General features: G+C 44.2%; 1 long non-coding RNA gene across 3 annotated transcripts in view; it reads left to right on the forward strand.

Moving 5' to 3' along the window:
* LOC128841547 (uncharacterized) overlaps window positions 1-17,546 on the forward strand; it is a 52,867-nt gene that overhangs the window by 12,657 nt on the left and 22,664 nt on the right. For 2 of the 3 annotated variants that reach the window (XR_008445872.1, XR_008445874.1), the window contains exon 3: window positions 3,012-3,186. This is a non-coding gene — a long non-coding RNA (uncharacterized LOC128841547). Of the gene's footprint in view, window positions 1-3,011; window positions 3,187-15,909; window positions 16,164-17,546 lie in introns of those variants that run through there. The other variant, XR_008445873.1, reaches the window with a different exon arrangement.

The raw sequence follows: 17,546 nt of genomic DNA on the forward strand, positions 1-17,546 counted from the left end.
AGAAACACAAGGTGACAACGAGGCAGTTATGTACGCAGCAATAGATAGCAATCACTGCACACCAGCTGGCTAACCACTGTCAAGGGTTTCACAGGTATCACACCATTGGTGGGTTTCAAGGCATCCTATCAGTTTGCTCTCAATGTAAATTGCTCTGTTATTTCCCTTGATCCACAGCTTTGCGAGATTTACCACTCTCTTAGGAGTTTCACAAATAAATCACGGAGGGTTAAATTCTGTTCACTAGGATGTGAGCAGACATTTCTCACTCACTTCAGTGAGACATTCATGTTGGTACCTGGAGGCAGAATTTGACCCTATGGTATAGAAGGAAAGAACATAAATTTAGTGGCTCCCTTTCTGAAAACTGATGTTCCTTAACATTTTGCAATAACATGTCTTTGGTCTTTGCTAAATTGCAAACGTGTAATTAATTTCCCAGCACTTGTGCAGAATACTTTAAAATGGAAAAATGAAAGTCTTCTATTAAAATGAAGCTTGATAGTATGCACCTGCCACTAATGTACTGTACACTGTGTCTTCCACTCATTATAGTGATGATTTGGGTTGAGATCAAGAGTCATATAGTGAAAATCACTTCAATACATGCCTGCTCATATGCATAAACTCCTGTGTACCAGATGGCAAAATATAATGACATCTTAAACAGCTAATTGCATAAACCTTGTAATGCAGATAATTGCTGAACCAAAGTACGAGTTAATAATTTCCCACTGTATTGCCTGGCTTGAGATTAATCCTCAAGGAAAGTTGTGACAATTTTAACACACTAAAGTTCACCAAGCAGTAATTAAAACTAGCACTTAAATCATTTGACTTTCAAACCCTTAATTATGATGCAGTAGAATCACTTTGTAGAAATCCAACATTTATGGATAGTTACGTGATAGCCGATATTTCATGTTCCCTTTCGTGATGCATCTTCTGTGGCTAGTCATGTTATTCTCCAGAAGAATATAGTAGTACTAATTTTGGCACTAATGGTCATTTAGAAACTTTGGTTAAACCAATGGCCAACAACAGAGGATATCCTATCTAATAATGTAATTACACTTTTTACAGTGTACTTATGGTCAATTTGGCTAGTGGTCAATTAGTCACTTGATGATATCTAATTGTGATGGCTGCCATTGCGGCTGACCCCAGGAATTGAACTTAAACATGACTTTCTATAGCTTGAGCTAAAGAGCCTTAAGGTAGAGCTATTAATGGACTTAAAGCCCCTGTTGACCAGACACAGAGAAAAACATCAACCCTGGGCAAAATAATGGGAAAGCTGATATAGTTATTCAGTGGATAAAGAACTGTAATATAAGAATATAATTAATGTCAGTCAACATGGTTTTATGGAAAATAGAACTTGTCAAACAAACCTGATTTCACTCTGATGTGATTACAGGCTTGGTTGATAAAGGTATAAAGGTAGATGAATATACTTAAGACTTTTGTACAGCATTTCACTTAGTATCACACGACATTCTGATTTAGAAAAACGAGCACTATACAATACCAATAGTGCACACGTTAAGTAGATTCATAACTGGCTAACTGACAGATCTCAAAGAATAGTTATCAATGGGCGCTTTTTTCAAAAGGGGGTGTTTCTAGTGGGACTCTACATGGATCGGTACTAGGATCAATGCTATTCAACATTTTTATCAATTGTCTGGAGGCAAATATAAAATCATGCTGATCAAATTTGTAGCTGACACAAACATTGACGGAACGGTAAATGATATGACTGCCCTGGCCCCATCATTAAATGATCTAGATCTCTTGATAAGCTGGGTCCATTCAAACAAAATGCATCTTAATCAGGGCTGGCTCCAGGCACCAGACGAGAAAGCACGTGCCCGGGGCGGCACATTGTAAGGGGCAGCATTCCGGCCAATCTTGGGGCAGCCAGCCCAGCCCTGCAGGAGAACGGACCCTGGCCTTGGGGGGGGTGGCAGGAACTAGCGATCCCCGAAGCTCATCCTGCCACCGGGCTCCCCAGGACGCGCCACTCCCTGCTGCCTGCACCAGCCTCCGCCTCCTGCGGTGCTCTGAGCCCAGCCCGGCCAAGCTGCCTTTAAAGGAGCGGCTGAGCCAGCACTTCCTGCAGGCCCTGGGCACCGGAAAGAGGAAGGGTTCTGCGGCAGCCCGGTGGGCAGTGGAGGCAGGGTTCTGCAGCGGCCCGGCGGGCAGCGGTGGCAGAGAGGGAGGGTTCCGAGGCGGCCCGGCGGGCAGCGGAGGGGTGGGCCCCACTGATCCCAGCGCCGTTTGCACTGTGCCGAGCCCTGCTGCAATGCCGGCCCCGTGCGGAGGTCGCAGACCCCAGCCAGCGCTGCGTGTGTCGGCTCCAACAGAGCCTGCCTGGCCGGGAAAGGCATCCCAAGGCCGGAGGGGGGAGCCCCTCTCGCCCGGCTGTGAGCGGGCTGCAGCACCTGGCTGCCCACGGGTGGAGGGAGTGGGCGGGTGCCGCCCTACATCCCCCTGCAAGCTGCCTTGACCACCCTCCACGCGATCCCTGCGGCTGCAGTTTTTTTTTTTTTGGGCAGTCCGGGCGCCTTTTTTTTTTTTTTTTGCCTGGGGCGGCAAAAAAGCTAGAGCCGGCCCTGATCTTAATACTGCCAAATGCAAAGGTAACAAGCAGTGCAGGCCAGACCCTGGGGAACGGTATTCTGAAAAGCAGTGACGCTAAAAAATATTTAGGGGGTCACAGTGAACAAGCAACTGAACATGAGCTCCCAGCACGATGCTGTGGCAAAAAGGACTAATGTGATTCAGTAATGAACAGGATTAGGGGGGCAGTGTTGGTGAGACTGATAATGGAACATTGTGTCACGTTCCAGTGTCTACATTTTAAAAAATGATGTTGAAAAATTGGAGAAAAGAGCCACCAAGGTGATTTGAGGGCTGGAGAAAATGCCTTACAGTGAGAGGCTTAAAGAGTTTGATCTGGTTAGCTTATAAAAAGAAGACTGAGGGCTTGTCTACATTACCCGCAGGATCGACAGGCAGCGATCGATCCAGTGGGGGTCAATTTATCATGTCTAGTCTAGACACGATAAATCAACTGCTGAGCGCTCTCCCGTCGACTCCGGTACTCCACCGGAGCGAGAGGCACAGGAGGAGTTGATGGGGAAGTGTCAGCTGCCGATTCACTGCAGTGAAGACACCGCGGTGAGTAGAACTAAGTATATCGACTACAGTTATGTTATTAATGTAGCTGAAGATGCATAACTTAAATCGATCCCCCTCCGCCCCCAGCGTAGACCAGGCCTGAGAGTTGATTTGATTACAGTGTATAAATACCTAACCTGGGAGAAAATAGCAGATACTAAAGAGCTCTTTAATCTAGCAGAGAAACAAAACATAATAAAAACCCAATGGCTGGAAGCGGAAGTTGGACTAACTAAAATAGAAATTAGGCACAATGTTTTTAAACACTGAAGGTGATTAACCACTGGAATAAACTACCCAAGGGCAGTGGTGGATTCTCCAACTCTTATGTTCAGATAACTTTCTGGAATATATGTTTTAGCCAAACACAAATTATACTGGGTGAAATGTGATATGCCAGACTAGATGATTGAAAGGTCCCTTCTGGCATGGAACATACATTCACATGTGAGTCACATGACCGTGTGGGACTAGATGGTGATTTGGAATCTACATCCATGCAGAGGAATAGGAAGGAGTAAGCACCACTCTGGCAGCCCAACATGAGCTACCTGCATGGTGGCTCCAGGCACTCAGGAGGAAGCAGGTGCTGCTAGAAATGTACTTAAAAAAACCCAAAAAACGAAACCGGTCATTCTGCACAAAAATGAAAGCTGAGCAACTTGTCAAGCAGGCCACATAAAGCCATCCAATGAGCCAGACCCACCCCACAGACAGAGTATCCATATTGGGCTGTTGTTTCTCTGGCAAGGAGCAGTGGATGTCCTCAGCTTTGGATGCCTGCTTCCCAGTGGAGGAGAAATCAGTGTCACACAGTCTGGGTACATTCTCCCTGTCTCTTGTTTTATTTACACAGATTCACCAGGCCTAGAACAGAGGGTGGTCACAAACAGCACGCAGGGCAATCCCAGGCTTTGGGAATCTCAGCCCAACCCCAACGCTCAGTTCCCAGGGAGCAACTATGCCTCCAGAATTAACTCTAATCAGAGATCAAGTAGAGAGCAAACTTTCCTGCTGCTCCCACAGCTCCCACTAACCAGAACCTTGCATAAGCACAATATATAGATTGTCTTCCCAAGACTAAAAACTTGCTCAGATGCTAAGAACAAGAACTTGGTATGTGTAACACTACCACCTGATGATGTCTGCCATAAAAATTCAATATAATCCCAGATGAAGACTGTCATCTACTATATATCTAGCATCACTTCATAAGGGGCCGCAGTGTTCTTTGGGGATCTTCCATCCAAGTTCTGACCAAGCATCCCTGCTTATTAAATCTGATGAACTCATAGCCTGAAGTGGGAGGGCTGAGGGCTAAACTCAAAATATCTGACAACAAGCATAGATTTGATTTTCAAGATTACTTATTTTATGGTCTGTGTTCTGCAGGAGGTTAGATTAGAGGTTCAGCATGATCCCATCTTGCCTTAAAATCTGTAAATTTATTAACTCATGAAATTTATCTCCCAGGTACGTGGTTGTGTTGTTTTTTAAAGTTTACAAGTAGATACAACACTAACAGAGTTCTGTTTTTATTAAACAAGTGTTTGAGAACCACAGGTCATAAAAGTGAATCAAACTGTACAAATAACAAATACATCTCGCATTCTATCAGAGCTAATCAATTTCAACAGCTGTGCATTGGTGAAAACTTGACATTTCCTTGTGAATCAGACTTGTGATTATTTTCTGAGACAGTATCTTATCCACCATAACCTGGAGTTTATGGCTCAGATTCTGGCCTCTATCTGTACTGAGTTCAACACAGTCTGGGAGGGAGCAAAGTTGGATTAGCCCCTTCTCCTCAGATTGTGAGGCTAATAAGTCTCCAGGCTGGTTCTCGGTGCGACAGGACTGTTATTTACGATACATTATATACGATGTAAAGTATTTTGCGGTTGTCATGCAGGAAAACGGAGAGTTCTTGTAGAAGAAATTAGCGAGGGGAAACAGCAAATGAAAAGTTTCCTTCCACAGCAACAAACATTTTATTTAGATTTGTAATATAGACGCAAACACATATGAGATGCAGGCATTTCGTTGATCTGGTAGAAGTAAGCGCAGAGCATCTCTGGCAATATTATTCCACGCAGTTGCATTATACTAAATACGAGTTATACATACTGGGAATTTATATTAAATAAAGATGGGCCAACCCAACAAGGACCTCGAGGCAGCAAAGCAACTAAGTACCTGCTTAATGTTAAGCAGGTGAGTAGCCAGTCTCACTAAAGCCAGTGGGACGACTGACCTGCTTCAAATTAAGGATGTGCTAAAGAGACTTGTTGGATCATGGCCTAATTTGGGAAAGTTCTTTTTGAATTTTTAAAAAATGATAACCCCAAGGTGAAGTGATATGATGAGTTATTTGAACTAGAGGAGAGAATTAGTGTCTTCTCCTTTTCTTTGAAAAGAAAGTGGACTGACGTAGGCAGGTGACCTTCTGGAAGTGGAAATCTAGAAGAGAAAACAAGAATATACTATAAGACCTACCCTCTTCTGTTTGCAACATTCTCTTTTGCTTAAGAATTCTGGCTACTTACCATAATATCAGTGACACACTAAAGGTGTAGGACATCACTTTTTCACTGATAGGTTTTGACAAACTAGAATGAGGAAACATTACCCAAAGATCTATGCATTTTGTACTTTTATATGAATTTTCTTTTAAATCGGAAGACTGTATCCCACTTCTGTTTTCCAAGAAGTGTTCAGTAACCATCTAATAATACTAATCCTTATAAATATCCACCAAATGAGAACAAAGGTCTAAATTCTCCTACCTGGCTTCGGCTGTATGGACTTTCTCAATGGAGGAATCAAAGTTTTGTCATCTTCTCCCCTCTTCTCCCTGGAGAGGTTTTCGGGTTGAAGAGTCAGACACAAGATTTTAGAGGTATAGAAATACTCTTCCCAAGGCTGCAGTGTTCTGAAGTGTCCTTGCATCAGAGAACATCAGAAATAAACAGACAGATCAGACAGATTCTGGGAAGAGATTTGACCTCCAAATTCTGTTGTCTGTTGGGGGTGGGGATTGTCCTGTAGTACTATGTAACTTGGGCAACAGAAGTGACACCAAAGGCTAGATCCTCAGCTGGTGTAAATCAGTGTAGCTCCATTGATTTATACCAGCTGAAGTCCTGGATTTTGGCATTGCTTTCTTTTCCCAAGTTACCTTTGTTCTCTGAGATTCCAAGACACTTACACATCAAAACAGCAGCTCTCAAACTGTACCTCTCACTTAATTATATGTCGATGCAGGCTATAACATTAGTTGCAACAATATATAATCATTCATTTCTTCACATGCACGTCTAGCCAACAGGGACACAGCAGCTCCTAAAGACTTTGGTTTAGCCTATATGCCTATGCTACCAAATAATTAAATCCTTGGTTACTAGTCTAAAATACCATACTGTACAAAGCATAACTCACAAAATAAGAATTCTCACTATTATTCACATGAATTCTTTTGCCTTGGGTTGTTCCAGAAGAAATTGGTGCTAAGGGTCTGGAGAGGACCAAGGGGAGCTAGAAGCCAATGTTGAGGCATAGGATATACATGAATTTCCAAGTTCTGCTGATTCAGGTGGCTGAATTCCCTGATGGGTGGTAGAACAAGGAATAGAAACCAGGGGTTCCTGGTTCCAAATAGGCCGCTTGATCTAACCACTGGTTACACGTAATGGATGTGAATGAACTATCCATTCACCCACCCACATTCTTAGTATTAGCACTCATCACCATACTAAATAATCTCCCAACAACGACAACATCTCTCTCTTTCTTCTCTGCCATTAGGAGGCTGGTTTAGGAGTGGGGGGTCTTAACATAAATGAATACAAAAATCTGTGAGTGAGGGTATTGCTCTCGGAAAGTTTGAGCAAGGGGGTGGGTTTGGCATTTAGATTTCAACGCGGTGAGGCAGGTGGTTATTCTTATTCTATCCGGCAGTGAGTTCCACAGTCTTGGTGCGTCTCATTCATGGTCATGAGCCTACCCCATTGGTTAACTGTTTCATTGCTGTGGAATGTAACTGGTGGAAGATCCTGGGTCACAGAGACAGAGTGTCTCTTTCAGGTAGCTAAGTCTAATTACATGTAGTGCTTCGATAACCAGACAGAGATGTTGAACTGGACCCTGTGTTCACTGGGGGCCACCATAAAGAGCAGCCTATCAGGATAATGTGTTCCTAGAGATTGTTGTTGCCAAGTAGATGGGCCAAGTCTGTAGAAGCTGGAAGTTCCTCAGGTCATGGGAAAGCTTCCTGGTTTTTAGCAAGTTAGTGGAGATTATACGGCTGCTGCTGACAACTTCAAGAGCATCACCACCATCGGACAGGCAGATGCACTTATTTCATGTATAGTCCAGCATCCCTGTACCTGTGGAGAAATACCTATCAAACCCCATCTTCAGTCATGTCTGCACCTGGGTCTGTCACATCAGGTCATGTCCGGGTGTGTCACCAAGCTCTTTTTGCTGTGTACCCTACATCTGTTTAAAATACAGAATAATTCTTCTCAACAACAAGAAGAAACTAACCACAATGATTATCTTGGACCCTTCCAGCTGCCATAATTTTTCCTCTCCTGTCCCAAGCAGGCCAAATAGGCTCCTAGAACATGGCTCCTGTTTAGGTATTGACACTAGCTAAGATTTTCAGATGCGACTAGTGATGTGGGAGGTCTCACATTTGGGGTGCTCAGCATGAGAATGGTGCCTGAGTGCAGAGGGTGGGTATTGAGCCTCCTTTAAATTGCTTCACATTGGGCACCCAAAATCATGAGTCACTTCTCAAAACTTTAGCCACTATTCATATTTTAAATAATGTTATTTCCCCCTAATTGCTTATGGAAAGGGTAGAATTCCAACTGGGAGCGAGGAACCGATTCTGAAGTGTCATTTTCCCTTCACACTGGATTGACCGTGGTGTTCAAAGGCCAAGGTTTATCCACAACGTTCGTTAAGATTCCTTTCCCCACTGGATTATTTTGTCTTGACAATTGAAGCAGCCTTTGTATGGTCACACTCTATTTTATGCAATTCCCATAGGGACTATTCATCTCTCCTTGCGTGCAAGTAGCCACCATTAACATCAGTGGGAGTTAACACCTGAGCACGGACATGAGAATAGACCCCTTGCTATGCACTTGAGTAGATGTTTTTGATGTGGATCTAGAGCATTTGTGGCAAACGTTATTAGAAATCACTGAATTTAATGTGGCCACCTAACATAGTTTCCCCCCCACCTTCCTTTTTATTCCTTCATATTTGGGTTGCAAAGGGTAGTTTTGAGTAGTGAGGTAAATGCAGCATAAATACAAGCAGATTCAGGAATCGTTTCTCAGTAAGGGGTGGTTTAATTATGTGTAGTCTCCTCAGTCTGCCATGCAACATTATGCACTGGAGCCTCTTCACAGGAGGAAGGGATGGTCTTGTGGTTATGGCACTGGATTTGGACTCAGGAGCCCTGGGGTCTGCTTCTGGTAGGGTGACCAGATGTCCCGATTTTATAGGGACCGTCCTGATTTTTGGGTCTTTTTCTTATATAGGCTCCTATTAACCCCCACCCCCGTCCTGATTTTTCACACTTGCTGTCTGGTCACCCTAGCTTCTGGCTCTGTCACAGAGTTCCTGGGCTACTTTGGACAAGTCATTTAAGCAGAGATTTTCAAAGGGATTTTGATGCCCAGTTCCAATGAAAGTAAATTTAAAGCCTAGATAAGGTTGAAAATCTCAGTTTTAATTTCTCTGTGCCTCAGCTCCCCATCTGTGAAATGGAGATCATAATGTTTCCCTACCTCAGCAGAGTGTTGTGTGGATAAATACTTGGGAAGTGCTAGGAGTTTACGGTCATATAAGTAGATAGATCCATAACACAAGTCTTTATTTTCTGCATAAGCTTAATGTATGTGGACGGTTGTCTAATAGATATTTGTGTATACCAGTCAATAATGTAGTGAAGAGCAAACATCCTTCATGAAGTTGAAATCCAGAATCTATTCAGTAAAATAATGTTCTAAATTATCTCATTTAATCTGTATTTCCATTCTACTGCTGTTGGGGGGCAGAGAAACATTAGATCACAACACTTCACTATCTGATAACCATGTACAATGAGTTGCTGACCTCAGTTCAGTTCTTAGCAAACAGGCATCCACATCTGAAAGAACTTGCCAAACAAGGACCTCACATAATTTCTTTTATGTCTTCAACGAACACAAGGGTTCTCAAACTTCATCGCACTGGGACCCACTTCTGATAACGAAAATTAGTACACTACCCCAGGAGTGGGGACTGAAACCTGAGCTCACCCAAGCCCCGCCATTCTGGGTGGGAGGGCCAAAGTCTGAGCCCTACTGCCCCGGGTGGGCAGGCCAACCTCGAAGCCTAACGGCTTCAGCCACAGGCAGGGGGCCTGTAACCTGACCCCTTCCCCTTTCCCCCCCACCCCCCGGGGTGGTGGGGCTCAGGCTTCAGCTTTGGCCCTGGGCCCCAGCAAGTCTAAGCCAGGCTAAGCGACCCCATTAAAAGGTCTCGACCCCGAGTTTGAGAACCGGTGAATTTACAGATTTTGTACTCATTGAACAATTCCCAGAGTATTTTTTAAATGTACCATCAGGGGAGAAATTCATTGATCTATAGTTTTGGGTGTATTGGGACCATATGCAAAAGTAAATCAAGAGATCAGCAGGCAACACTCTATTTTGCAGAACCCACCCTTCCAGACTCTAATCCACTACCCTTACATCTGCACTTTCCATCGAACTCCAAGATACCAAACCTGATGTTGATTACATCAACAGGGTGAACACATAAGTTGACTCATGGAATTTCAAGATAAAAGACCATGTCTATTAGTTTTTCAGTCACTTACGCCCTGATCCTGTAAGCTGCTTGTCGGGGCAGAACCTTGTACCCAGGCAGAACCCTAACCACGTCAAGGGGACTTTCAATGGGGACAGTGGTCTACATACATGGAGCAGCTGGCGGGATCAGACTGCCTTACACAAGCGCAGATAGATAGATAAATAGATAGATAGATAGCATCATATGACACTATTAGCATTATTTAACCTTAGAAAGCACTGGTAAAACATTTTCATTAATTAAAACATCAGTGCCCTTGGTGCTTGTCTACACCGTGTTTTGATTTTAATTCATGGAGCCTCACACTGGTGCCAAATAAAAATGCTTCAGTGGAACTTTCCACAGATTAAGCTGCTTTTATACAAAGTTTTATACTGACATTACAACACATTTGATTAAAATGCAGAACAATTTCAGGTTGGATGTCATGTAGCTGTATGCAAGCATAAATTTAGCTGAGTCTGCAGATGCAACCATGCAGGTGTTTCTGTAATTTTGATTCAGTTGGGAAAATTGTCAATGTTCAGTGGCCCTCAAAATCGCACATCCATCTGTGGTTCAGTTCATTGCAACAGGAGTTTCATAAGCACTTCACTAGGGATGGGTACTGAATTCCCAAGTAAAACATTTGTGAATTGGGTCCGTCCGACACTAGAATCAGGTAAATTCTGGGAGTAATGCAAGCATCAAGTATTTCAACTCAAGTCTATATTTACTAACTCTCAGATCTAAAGCTAGCGATAGGATAAAAGAAGAATCATTTATCTGAACATCCCTTCTCGCCACAAAAGCAAACAGTGAGATTTCTTATAAAATGGGATGTCTAAACCATTCCTGATTTGGAATTTCCAAATACTAAACTAACCTGAGTTTGCTCACCTCCCTGGGAAACAGAGATGGGCCCCAGCACAAACCTGCATTTGAACACTTTCAAATTCAGAACCAAATTTTGCAGTTTGAGCCTATTATTAATTAATAAAATAGAACTATTATTATTTTTGTGTATTTACTTATTTTTACAGCCACCAAAAGTAGGCTAGTTAGTTTACTGGACAAGTGGAAAGACAAGATATCTGCCCCAAAGAGCTTACGTGTTTCGATGGAAGTCCGTAGGATTGCTCATATAATTAAAGCTGTGCATGTACTTTGGTGCTTTGCTAGACTGACATATATTTTAAGGCAGGACAATCCAAACGGGAGCAATAAACTGTAGACAGACAATGGGCAGGGCAAGGATGTGGTTACAGCAGTTTCAGCAATGGTTACAATGGTTTCACCTTCTAAAACTGTACGTTCATTGCTCAGCTGCTTCAATGAGATATAATTACGCCTGCAAATTGGAAAGTTCCACAGAAGTAGCTCAGTGTTAGCGATGTGTGTATTCAGGGACTGCGCTGGTGCACTGCGGCTTACATTCTGACTATTACGAAAGCTTATGCTCTAATAAATTGGTTAGTCTCTAAGGTGCCGCAAGTACTCCTGTTCTTCTCACTGCATAGATCATTCTAATCTGAGAACATCTAGATCTTACCTACGACGTGAAGCAGGATGACATAACTTTTGGAAGAGCACAGACTTTACGTCATTGAAACTCAGTGAAGTAATCTAGCTAATGTTCAAGTTTTGTCTACAAAATTTCCACAGAGATAACATGATTTGGGAGGGAAAAAAAGGAAACAAAATCACAGACTTATTTCCTTTGTTACTTTGAGGATCGTCATGTTTACACATTTTGAAAGAATTAGCGGAGTAATTTGTGGAACGTTTCTATGTTATGTTGTTTTAGAAAATAAATGACCTAACTGGAATTTTATCCCTTAAAATATCATGTAGAAACAAGAAAAATCTGTCCCTGGTTGATGAAATAGTATAATTGAAATAACAGACATTTGCATCTAATGTAAATGCAAGACAAATTTTCTAGTGAATTCACTTAAAAGGAGTTTTGGATACCTGTAAGTAATTACACTATCACATTCTCCAACTGATTTAATTCAGGCTAAGTAGCAACTACTGTATGTCCAAAAGATAATGAATTAAAGCAATGCTTTGGCATATCCCCTTTCTGAAATGTTAGCAGCCTCTCAAGTGGCTTGAAAAATAGGCTTCAATAAAAGGACAGGAAAATATATGCAATTAAATTCAATCAATAAAGCTGTCCTTGACCAACATCCAAATTTTAAAACAACTCCAACTGAATTATGAGAAACCCTTTTCTGATTTTAACTGGATGAGTTTCATTATGCATGCACCAAAATCGTGTCTCATTTTTAAAACAAGTTTGGAGAAACAAAAAGCAACTAACTTCTCCTTCTTCCCCACCACAACCCTCCCCCAAATCTAGATTTTTTCCACTTGCAAAAAACAGTGAGTGCTGGGGAACTGAAAAGACTGTTGCACTGGTGTGGAGGCATCTCACTCTCATATTCATATATATATGTGTGTGTGTGTGTGTATATATATATATATATATATATACACACACACACACACACACACACAAAATGGAAGTAATTTACTGTCTGTGAAAGGTGTCACATAATGTAGAGGAAGGATGATCCAATGGTTTGAGTTTAGGATTTGGGATTTATTTTAGGATTTGGGAGATGTGAGTTTAAGTTCCTGCTCCAATACTATCTTCCTGTGTGACCTTGGCTAAGTCATTTAGCCTCTCTGTGCCTCAATTCCCTTCTGTAAAATGGGGATAATAGCACTTCCCTACCTCACAAGGGTGTTGCGAGAATAAATACGTTACAAAGACTTTGAGGTCCTCCAGTGATGATACATAGAAATGCTTTGGTGGACAGAAGTCCGCCAGAGAAAACATGTAACATTGCAGATTCTTCAAGCTTTGAGGGACCAACCTTAAAAATAACGGGGTATGCAAATCCTTGACTTCTTCGCTGAAAACACCAGGAAGCTGTTCCCAAATTTAGGGCTAGATTGTGGTGGCATAACCTGCCTTGAGGAGACCAGGGAGGGACCTATGTCTTTAAGAGTCACAGTTTGTTCCTCGCTTTCATCTTACTTCAAGGGCCAGTGCACCAGTAGCAGAATATGTCCCCCTCTCTTCTGGCTCATCTACATGGGCTAGTGAGCTGGAGATGGACCAGGATTGCTCGTTCCCACCCTTGCCTGCCCACCTGTGCGGGAGGGAGAGTCTGTGACCACGGAAGTGACTCTCTTCCACCCCTATGTTGTGACCTGCAGTCTGCCCATATGGGAGAATTCACGGGGCATCTTGTGCCCTCTTGGCCTCGGCTGCTGTGTAGAGGAGTAAGTGACAATATTGTCCTTACTCCTTATCCAAAATTATTCAACAAATAATTTCTGTGAACAGAGCTTGGTCTGTTTTGACTAGACACATAAGTCACATGTGGGGCCACGGGACTCTAGGTCATGTGCCCTGAGTCAGGGTGTTGGTGATGTAGAAGCTACTACTGTGGACCTATACCACCCCAGGATTCCACTACCCAGACAGCTCCCTCTAAAGCCAGATAAGAGGACTTTAAAACTACTTTGTACTGCCAGAGTGGCACAAACCCGCCTTAATGAACTAGACTCAACTCTCTGTGTGGACCTGATTCATATTATTATTTGTCTTGCAGTAGTGCCTAGGAGCCCTACTCATGGACCAGGACCCCATTGTGTTAGGTGCTGTACAAACACAGAACCCGACGACAGGCCCCTGCTCCACGGAGCTTACAATCTAAAGTACCTCTCATATAGACCCTAATCCTGCAGTGAGAGCCACCCACACAGATCACTGAAGTCAGGCTCCTTGCTGGTTTGGGGCAGTGGTGACATGTGTGGGGGCATGTTGGGTCACATCCCCCTAGGGTTACCATATTTAAAAAATAAAAAAAGAGGACACTCCACGGGCCCTAGCCCCGCCCCTTTCCCACTCGGCCCTGCCCCTTTCCCAACCCCCAACCCCGCCCCAACTCCGCCCTTTCCCCGCTCCTTCCCCAAAGTCCCCACCCTAACTCCCCCTCCTCCCTCCCAGCCACGCGAAAAGGACTGCCCAAGCGCTACCGGCTTTACGGTTTGCCGGGCAGCCTCCACACCCTGTGCCCCCGTCCGGCGCTTCCCCAGTGCAGCTGGAGCCCGGGAGAGGAAGCGCCCAGCCGGGGGCACAGGGTCTGGAGGCTGCCCGGCAAACCGTGAAGCCGGTAGCACTCGGGCTTCGGGCAGCCCCTATGCCTCCAGACCCTGCGCCCCCGGCCAGGCACTTCTCCTCCCCAGCTCCAGTTGCTCTGCTCCTCCCTGGACTCAGACTTCGGCTCTGTTTAAGAGCCAAGCTGCCCGAGCCAGCACTACCGGCTTCGGGCAGCCCCCTTGACTCCGGACCCCAGCCGCCGGCCGGGCACTTCTCCCCGGCTCCAGCTGCTCTGCTCCGGCGGCGCAGGGTCCGGAGGCACGGGGGCTGTCCGAAGCCGGTAGCGCTGGCTCGGGCAGCTTGGCTCTTAAACAGAGCCGAAGTCTGAGTCCGGGGAGGAGCAGAGCAGCCGCGGGAGAGGAAGTGCCCGGCCGGTATTTTTCCCGGACATGTTCGGCTTTTTGGCAATTCCCCCCAGACGGGGGTTTGATTGCCGAAAAGCCAGACATGTCTGGGAAAAACGGACGTATGGTAACCCTACATCCCCCTCTCCCCCAAGTTGCTGCTTGGCTTGTACTGAGCATGCTCACATAGGCTGAGCATGCTCAGTAACGCATGCTGAAGCGGCTGCCTTCACTCTGTCCCCCCAGTATCGGCAGGTGTGGGTCATCTCTGGTGTGGGAGTTTTGTCCACACAGATGCAGTTGCAGGATTGGAGCCTTAGGTCTTTTAAATTTTGTAAGGTGCTCAGATCTGGAAATAGATTTTGCTGAAAGGCTGGCTTGAAACCAGGAAGGTTGTCATTAGGAGCTTCTTACAAAAATGATTAAACTCTTTAATCTCACAGTAGAACATCAAAACTCACTGGCTTCATGACAGAACTCTGAGTTTTATCTGAAGTTTGAATTTTTGGGGTTAAATTGAACCTGAAACTCAAAGTGAAGCTAGACTGCTCACAAAACTGTGTAATTTTGATACAGCTGTAGCAATTTCACTGAATTAGGCAAAGGCACTGAATTAGTTACTTACCATGCGTTGCAGGGCAGTTCTGGGAACCACCATCATTAGCACAGCACTGGGAGTTCTGGGCAGAGATCTTGGGACGTATAAGCGCCCCAAATGTGAAAGAGAATCATGTTGCAAAATTTAAGCACAGAGTAAGACAAATGCAAATAAAGAATTAGACGTAGAACCTACTGGAGCCAAGGGGAAAACTTGCATTGACTTTGATGGGAACAGGATTGAATCCAAAATGTGAAGACTGAGCGACAGTATCTGAATCAGATTGGATGAAATTTCCTATGGGTCAGAAGGCTGACCTGCCTAGCAGGATTATTTCCCTCTCCCCCTGCATATTTCTGAAAACCCAAGTAACTGCTTAGTGACAACAGAACCACCAGCTTGTACAACCTCGAGCTCTGCACATACAGAACACGACGCCCAAGCTTCTTTTATTCCCTTAGCAACAAAAGTTGGCACCTGTGATTGTTTGTTTTCAACGACTGACACCATGAGTTTGAACTTACATCTGTTTTGCTGAGTTATGGTAAAACAATCTTAGTAACTGCAAAAATGCCGGCCAGATCATTTCCAGCTTGCTTCTCATTTCATTTCACATTCCACTCGGAAAATGAGAGAAACGGTGCACGGGAAGCACATGACAAGTCTGCTACAGGCTTGGGCTCGACAGCTTGACCTATTCCCCGCTATAAAACTTGCTTATATAAAAGTTTTCCTAATGTCTTTTATAGTTCATCTGTGAAGGATTGTCCACCTGGTGCCTTATCACAGGCTCTGGAATGAGGCCAGGAGATGGCAACAATATGAACTGCTACAGGGGATAACAAGGACTCTGTTATGACTGGGAACGTTTGCAGTACTATAAATAACTCTATCAATATTGTGATAATGGCACTTTAAAGAGGTCTATTTTACAAGTGTTGAATGTAAGAGAGACGGCAGCTGTGCTCATTAATTCTGAAGTATGCTCCTCTCCATGTACAATTTGCAGGTGTAACAATAGGAGTGTTGACTCAATGGAGGTCTAGATAATGTTTAGATTAAAATAAAATAATAAAAAAAAAAAGGGTCACAGTAGCATGATTACTTCCTAACAGGTCTTTATTATGTTTGGCAGAAGGAAAGCAAATGATAGTTTAATTGAAAACAACATAAAGTAAAATAGAACTTTGTTACAGAATTTAGCTCGTCATAAATAGCTTCCCCTCCCTCAAAGGGCAAGTACCATAATTGACAGCAGTAGATCTTTTGATAATTAATTGCAGTAAATTATCACTTGGCACAAAAAAGGCATCATTCTAATCAATTTGCAACCTTTCCAGCAGAACACTGAATTGAAAATGGCACTGCTGTAATTTTTTTCAAGCTAATATGAACTGAAGTACAAACTACAATGTGCTGCTTTCAGATATTTTCTATGTTCACAGTCAAACTCAGATCATTGTGTTATTTCTCGGTGTCATACGGATGACCCATTTGGGCAAAAGATTCCATTTTAGCTTGAATTAATCTTCAGGAGAATGTGATCGTATAAATAATTGCAGAGATCCATGCAAAACAGCTGTTGTCAGAGCTGTTCTAGAATAGTAATGCCATGATTCAGAGATATGATTAGAGAAGAGGAGTGGGAATCTGGACTCCTGGATTCTAATTCCCGGCTTTTCCATTGACTAAGCTTGAAGTGTAATCCACAGTCCCTTTTTATTCACTGTTTAATCCAGACCAGGATTTAGGGAGAGCCTATGTCAGGGGTGGGCGATAATTTTTGCAGGGGGGCCACTCCACGAATTTTGGTAAGTCATCACTGGCCGCACATTTCTACTATATTAACGGAGGAGGTGCGGGGTATGGGAGGGAGTTTGGTATAGGAGGGGGCTCCAGGCTGGGGCAGGGGATTGGGGGGCAGGGTCTGGGAGGGAGTTTGGGTGCAGGAGGGGATTCTGACCTGGGGCAGGAGGTTGGGGTGCAGGAGGGGGTGCAAAGTGCAGGCTCTGGCCAGGAGGCGCTTACCACAGGGGTGCACAGAGATGTGCCAGGGGCACACAGAGACATGCCTGCAGCAGCCAGTTGCTTCTGGGAGTGGCGTGGGGCCACGGCAGGCGGGCAGCCTGCCTGAGCGCCCCGCTGCGCTGCAGGACTTTTAGCAGCCCAGACTTGGAGATCGCGAGGGGGCAGAGGAGGCTGGACAGAAATGTTAGTCACGGTGGGCTGGACAGGAATGTTACACGAGCTGAATCTGGCCTGCGGGCCATATTTTGCCCACCCCGGCCTATGTGGTGATACTGGATAGGCCAGGCTGTGCTTAGTTACAACTAGAGAGATTTAGGTCCTTCTGGGTATGTCTACACTGCAGTGTAAATCCCAGGTT

Source organism: Malaclemys terrapin, chromosome 8, assembly GCF_027887155.1.
Source record: "Malaclemys terrapin pileata isolate rMalTer1 chromosome 8, rMalTer1.hap1, whole genome shotgun sequence".
NCBI lineage: Eukaryota > Metazoa > Chordata > Testudines > Emydidae > Malaclemys > Malaclemys terrapin.